At 29.3% G+C, this 7,928-nt stretch overlaps 1 long non-coding RNA gene across 1 annotated transcript; it reads right to left on the bottom strand.

The window, feature by feature from the left end:
• Positions 1-559: 559 nt before the first annotated feature.
• Positions 560-6,388, bottom strand: LOC149056752 (uncharacterized). Its single transcript, XR_016190987.1, has 3 exons — positions 4,784-6,388; positions 2,247-2,285; positions 560-1,297 (listed from the first exon to the last, which is right to left on the bottom strand). It is a non-coding gene; the product is annotated as an uncharacterized LOC149056752 (long non-coding RNA).
• Between the last annotated feature and the right edge of the window lie 1,540 nt (positions 6,389-7,928).

Below are 7,928 nucleotides of genomic sequence, written 5' to 3'. Positions count from 1 at the left end.
CCAACTAAATTGGCTGTTATAAATTAATTAGATTTTTTTTTCATAATAAAATTTGAATATTTTATTTGTCATATTTTTCGGATTAATCAAAAAGAGTTTATAAACAATATAAACTAATGGAACTATACGATAAATAGCATTCCAAGATATTTACAAAAATTATTATGACTGTTAAAATTATTTAAGACATTGAGCTTAAAGTTCTCTGTTAATTCAATTATCTATTCACCGATAACAATCAGTATTGTGACCCTGTATACCCTGCCAAGAACTTCAGTTTTTTTGATACCTGAGTGCCCTTCTACCGAATTTCCTTGTTTACGGCAATTAAACTTGTTACTAGTTTGTTTTTGTCACGTGTGTGTGTGTGTGTTTTTTGGCAGAATTTCTAGTGGGCACCCGTAGGTTTCTGCCATGCCCGTGTGGGGGGGAATGACCTCTCTCTCCAGACAGCATGAACTTCCCGGCCATAAAAAACCCCCAGTATTGATATAATTTTAGTACAATTTTAGATTTGAACTATTATACCTGTACTTACTAGCCGTCAAATAATAATGAATTATATTATAACAACTTTATTCATTTACTAAGCTTCCTATAATACATAGGTTGCCATAGACACAGCATACTTTATACTATATAGCATACTATATAAAATTGTATAAAGGAGGAAATACAATAAAATAATAGTAAGAATTATAGCGATATCAGTAATACAATATAAAGGGAAAAAGAAAAACTTAGTTACAATTTAATTGCGCGCATGGATTAAAAATAAATTAATATTCATTGTTATATTAAAAGGATAATTATATCAAGCTAGGTGCATAGTTTAAGACTAGTACATAAATTAAAATAATAGTTTAAGATACGAAAAAACAAATAAAATACATTTTTAATCCCCCTCATCATGAATGCATTTTTCTTTTCTTTTTTTGTTATGATTAAGTACAAAAAAAATCTTTTATAATATTATGTATGATATAATATTAAAATTCAAACATTAATGTGCTGTAAAATAATGAACTGTTATTAGATCAAATGTTTAATACATCCATGTTGGGAGAAAAAAAACCTAACAATATAATTAGAATCAAGTTAATATATTGTATTAAATAGTTTAATTTCTATTAATTATCAACAAAGAACATAATCGTTAAGATTACTATCATTCAGGATATTTATTAATCTTATCTTTTAATACATTTGTATAAAACATTTGTATTTTCATCTTTTCCAGAATTTGTAATATAACGTTCACAGTAGTTTGTCAACAAATCAGTCGATGTATGATCTTCTGAAACATGAAGATAAATTAGTATTAGAATGGTTGATTGAGTTTATTAGCTAGCTTCACCACAAACCCCCTAGGTCTCGATTGTATATGAATACTAATTTTGACCTTAATGCAACATTTTAATCAACACAGAGTGATTATAAATATTTTCTATTGGCATAAATTTAAAAATTATTTTTAAATATTTTGACCCGATCTGCATTTATAGCATTCAATTGTTGGGTTATACCAGTAAGTTTAACATCAATTTAATACAACGTCATCAAAACATTGCACTTCAGACCATCACTGTGAATCCTACCGGTTCGAAATAAACAAAAAAATTCACCGTGATATGATACTGCCAACAATAGCAGATGAAATGAAAATAATGAAAATTTGTAATAACATAAAATAAAAAATTGTTTTAAATCTCTTGAATTTGAATAATCCTATTAATACTTTTTACCGAGCCGAAAAGATTTTGTTGAACAAAATTTAAAAAAACCAAAATTACCTATATAGAAAAATTTATAGTTCCCAATACGACACCCCAGATTTCTGAATTAATATATTATTATGTCCACATCGGAAATAACCTGTTCTTGATGTGTCATTTACTTAAGCTGGAAAATCTATGAGGTTATTTTCTTCCCATTAATTATTTTTTTTTTTACGTAGGAATGTTACCCATTGATGTTAAATTAAAGTTACAATCGATGCATTGAAATTTGTTACAGTCAAGCATTTATTAGATCTCCAAATTAATATTTTGCATTAAATACAATATTCATAATATGACTACAATAATCCAAACACCATATTCTTATATTATTATAAGTCATGGCCTCTGTCTAACATTGATAATGTAAACACTACATAATTAAGTACCTACTATTACTGTATTAAAAATAAAATTTAATTTTCAATACAACTTCATTAGTTATTAGTTATTAATTATTATACGTACTAGAAATTGTAATAAATTCATTATAGCTATTTGTTAACCCTGTAAACATAAATACCTTGTGAGAGTTTAAATTGTGCTTGGACTACCTATATTCTACATCATAGAAGTCAGAAACACTTTGGATTAAATATTCAATTGAATCAATAAATTAATCATAAGTTGAAACATTTTTATTAAAATTTTATATTTATTCTATATTCAAAACCTACAGGATTTTCCTAAACTATGTCTTTCTTATAAAATACAATTTAAATTAATAAAGAACATATTATTAATAATAATTGTTTCTGTATTTCACAAGCAAACTAATATTGTTTTATTGTTTAACGTCCACAGGTACTCATTTATAAAATTGATATAGCTATAATTTATTGTTCTGTAACTGATCCATAGTTTAATCACCTCAATATTTAGCATTTATTTGTAACATTTAATTAAAAAAATTAAACGATATTATTTGTTGCACCAAATCTGATTTTTTATTTTTCACTGGTTGGATTCAAAAAAAAAAAAAAAAAATAGGAAAGCCATACAATTGCAGGGGTTACTCTTCACCAATAATTAAGGTCATTCAATTTTCAAGTTTGAGAATAGATTCTGGTAGCAAAATATGGAGTTTAATTATTATTTTGAGAAGGTTAAAGTAAAATATTATGGTTAAACGCTAATATTTATAAGCAACACTAGTTTTTGGTCAAACGCATGTAAATATATCTATTGTTTGAATAGTCACACAATTCTGCCGTACTCCTTGAATCCGATCTGTAACCGGTTAATTTAGTATCGTTGAGGATTTAAGGTATAAGCAAGGGGTGTCCAACCTTTTGTGAAGACTGGGCCACGTAATAGAATATTGTTGTGGGCCACATACTTTTTTTAATAATAATACATTAAATTTAATGATTAAATTATATTCTATAATACAACAATACATTTTTTTATAATTTTACTATAGCGAATAATAAGCAGAAATATTTTTACAAGTATTAATACTTAATTTTAAGTACACAGAAAAAAATATTTATTTATAAAAAACGTGTGCATCGGCCTTTACAGTTTATTTGATGTTTCATAATTTTTTATTTTTAAAATAAATTTGTTCTCGTAATATTAATATATTATATACAATTAATTCATGGTTTTTAAATTAAAGTGAGGGCCACATCAAAATCTGCAATGGACTGCATGCGGCAGGGGTTGGACACCCCTGGTTTAAACGGTGAAGGTAGTCCTACGTTAATAGTATTCTTTCAATCTGATCTGTAACCGGTTGATTTATGGTTGTTGAGGATTGAAATTCTAAGCAGTAAAGTAGCGATATCGACTTCTTGAGACTCAAACTCAAAACAGACTCAAACCGGTTAATTTATGGTATTATGGTTACTCAAGTGTCAATAGAGGTATACCACCTGAAAGGCGCGTATACGATATTTCCAATGTAATATTATATAATAAATATGTAAAAAAATTGGGAATATTTTAATGTTGAGATGGATTAGGTCAGCGAAGGTAAATGTGCTGAGATTTCAATAATATTTTACTATGTATTTTAATACGATTAGTGGTCAGTAGCAGTAGGTATCGCAGCTGGCGGCTACGATCAGTGAGCGTTAAACGTTTGGAGCGTATAATATGAGCAGACCATGTGAGCCGGCGGTCTAGGGTTAGTCAAAAATATTTGACGTTTTGAGAGCAGGGTAGAATTTTATTATTGAGGAATTTTTGTGGACAGTTTCTGAGGCGTAGTGTGAAGGTAGAGTGGAACGATTTCGTTTGGTTTAATTTCAGGCCCCATTCTGTGACCCCACTCTTGGATTGTAGGTCAAGATGGGTTTGCATAAAAGAGGCAGCTATGTCTGGGTCAGACTGTCATGCAAGTAGTGCTTTGTCATCCGCAAAGTCAGCTACTATTTTTTTTGAGTAGTTAGTTGGTCCGCGTTGTAGATGTTAAAAAGGTGTGGTGCAATAACTGCACCATGCGGAACACAGGCTTCTATTTTAGAAATATTTTAAAAAGTTGTTCCTGAGCGCAAAGATAAGTGGCGATCACTAAGATATGATTTTATAAGTAGGTACAAGTATAGGAGGGAAATTGCTTTAATTTTGTGGAGGAGCCCTTGGTGGCATTGCCATACTCAATCAAATGCCTGTTCAACGTCCAACAACACTCCTGTGCATATGATATTTTCTACAAGAGAAAAAGAGATCTTATCTACAAGACGGTAGATCTGATATATTGTTAAATGATTGTGCCTAAATACGAATTGGAAAGGTATTTTCACAAAATTGACATTTATTTTTTTTTATACAATTTGAAATTGTATATCTGAAACATTTTTGTTGTATTTTGTATTGTTTTCATAAATTAAAATTTCCATTTTTACTTCTAATTTATTTCTATAGTTTTATCAATTATTATAATTTAAATAGGTCGTCAAAAGCATATTTCAATAATTTTTACTGTGAACAATTAAACTCAATGATTATGATTATAAAACTATTTGACATTGAATTAATTGAATATAATATATACATACTTTGGATTACTATTCCTGTAAAAAGACAAATCATAATAATTAGTTTTGCATCTGATATTATTTTAAATAATGAATGTAAATGCCTACACGGCGAAACAATTATGTTGTACATAGATTATACAATTTTTTTTAAAGTTTTAAAAACTGCTTAAAATTTTAAATTTTGATCGCTTTAATTCATCAACTAGATTCGCTTTCCTTTCAGGAAAAATACTGAAACGAAAATCGGAACATTTTTACTACACCAAAAGTTGATGATAGAAATGAAAAAAATATGCATATCATTTCAAAACCAAACAATTCACTGAAACGTTCAGAATAACAGAATCTAATACAATAAAAATAGTTCACAATACTATATTTTTCTCAATCACTCATAATAATTATAGTTGTACGCATCATTGAATGTAAATATACTGTTCCCTTGATAGTTCTTTTTATAATAGCTTCAGTAGTCTGGGACCTTTTCACAGCAGTTGAATTTTCCCATATTGAACTGACCCTAAGACGAGCTTAAGCTGTATTGTCCATATTTAATAAGCATTGATCATCATCGGCACAATTACTATCCAACTATATTTATTCTTGGTTTTGTCTCCTTAGTAGTGTGGTAATATAAAGTAACAGTGGTAAGGCTAACTTTTATTTTTTATTTTAAATTAATGGACGTTTAATTAATTCACTTTACCTTCCAATAAAAAAATAAAAAAATAAAAAATACGTACCATATGTATCTGAAATAAAATAAAAATTATAGTTTTTAAACATGAAATATTAACTGTTATCGCGTCAAGCTTTTAAGCTTATCGCATGACGCTATCTGCGCGCCGGCGACATCTCTCCTTTCGTATCTACACACCACTCCGTCCTTTAATTATTTAAATTATTATAATTGTAATGTGTTCCTATTTAGTCTCTTTGTTGTTGTGTGGATGATTATTGGTCGGCCTGTTGCCTCATTATTATCATTTTCATCATTACATTAAGTTATAATTGTAGTTTTTCTTTGTGTGGCCAACGCCCTTTGTTTTTGTTTTTTTTTTTGTTGTCGTTCGCACGCATATCGTTCTCCCGCTATTTTAGTGAACATTTTTTTTTGTCGTAAATTATTATTATTATTTAAAATATTGTGTTTTATTAAGTCACATCGTGCGCAACCTATTTAAGTTGATTATTTTGTACTACGATATTTTTTGAAGTCGCATTGTGCGATCAGTCAACAATAAACTTACCAACTACAAAATCGTGAGTTAATTCTTAGTCTTCTATATTCCTACACTCATGTCAATCCAGCGTGGATGTATATCCCAACATTTTGTTTTTCAGTGAGAATTTAATAGTCACAATCTACTGTACACATCATCCTCGCCAGTAAGGCCGAGTTCGGCTGGTTGCCGAAACTTATCCGATATAGGATTTGGTGACAGCCGTATTACGTAAGTCCACCAGCCACTCAAACGAGTGGTGTGAGAGGCGCACAGGTCATCCAGTTTGTTTCGTGTCGGTCATCTAAGGGCCTACTAGGAGAGCAGTCTTCCTAGAAATAAATTAGTTTTAAATACTGTCCTGGTGTTTTTTGTGTGCTCTGTGGTCATTGCACCAAATCGATACCACCACAGAGACCCCTCCAACAACATTAACATGCATTTTCCTTTTTCCCCATGTACTCCACCACCCGATTCCGTCCTCTCCGACGTGTAACTATACTCCGTACCACGAGAGAACGCATAATACGGCTGGCGCATCCGAATGATTGCGCTCCGTCGTACCGAGGCCAAATTTCCCCTACCATACCACCAGAGAACGCATACGGCAATCAGCTCATGCGCGAAAACGACGAGTTTTGGTCGGCCGCCGTATGCGTTCTCTCGTGGTACGGAGTAAAGACTAACCTCAAGCGCTTTGTCTCGTTTCTCAGCGATCGGTTATTCGGTTACCCTCCTCTTTTGTCGGGCACATACACACATCACTGAATGTACTCGTAAGTATATTGTTCCCTTGTTTGTTCTTTTTGATAATATGCTTTAGTAGTCTGGGACCTTTTTACAGCACTGGAATTTTCCTATATTGAACTGACCCTAAGACGAGCTTAAGCTCTCTATTGTTCATATTTAATTCTCTATAATATAATATAATATATAATTATATACAGGGTGATTCTTTTAAGTGGATACACTAATTATCTCGAAAAGTATTAGCTTTTTTTAATTTTTTTTTTTTTTAAACTTCTAGGTTTATGTTTTTCTAAAACCGTATGATATTTTAACTTTTTTCACCCTTATATTTATTGGCGAAATCACTATCAACTTTTGATTTTCAAATGGTAACATATAAAATTTATGACTAGCTCCTGGTCTTTACAATTATTGAAAGCATTTTGAAAACCACCAATACTTTGAGAAGATGTATCTCGCAAACCAATCAACGAAAAATAAAATGTAAACGCGTAAATTCATAAAAAAATTGGGATTATTAATACATGATATTTTTATTATATGTTACAATTTGAAAATCAAAAGTTGATAGTGATATCACCAATAAATAAAAGGTTAAAAAAACTTAAAAATATTATACGGTTTTAGAAAAACATAAACATAGAAGTTTAAAAAAAAAATGTAAAAAAAGTTAATACTTTTCGAGATATTTAGTGTACCCACTTAAAAGAATCACCCTGTATATAATAATATCATATTCAGCCATATAGTATTTTTTTTTCATTTTTTATAAAAAAATAAAAATAAAAATAAAAAATACGTACCAGTTGTAACTGAAATAAAGTAAAAATTATAGTTTTTAAACATGAAATATTAACCAAATGTTACGATGATAGATGGAAACAAAGTGATTTAATTGAAATTTTCTCAATAAATTTAATACTAATTTTATGGTAGGAGACAATCATTAAATAGATTTTAAATGAAATAAAATATATATTTTTATTTAATCTTAATTTTAATTGTTATTACATTGTTAATAATAGGAAGATGCAGATCTTATAAGCATGTTAATTATTTGTATGTATATTTTTTTTCTGTCTATCCTACAAGATATTTAGTGTATTTTATATTTTAAAATACACTAATAATACTATTACTAATGTAAAATTATAAATATCATATTATTGGTATACAAATGTAAATCAAAG

The sequence above is a fragment of the Diuraphis noxia genome, unplaced genomic scaffold (assembly GCF_037042655.1).
Source record: "Diuraphis noxia isolate RWA-SAM2 unplaced genomic scaffold, SU_Dnox_SAM2 contig0003, whole genome shotgun sequence".
In the NCBI taxonomy this organism is placed as follows: Eukaryota; Metazoa; Arthropoda; class Insecta; order Hemiptera; family Aphididae; genus Diuraphis; species Diuraphis noxia.
Note: the sequence above shows the minus strand (reverse complement) of the source record. Positions and strands in the feature narration are given on the sequence as shown.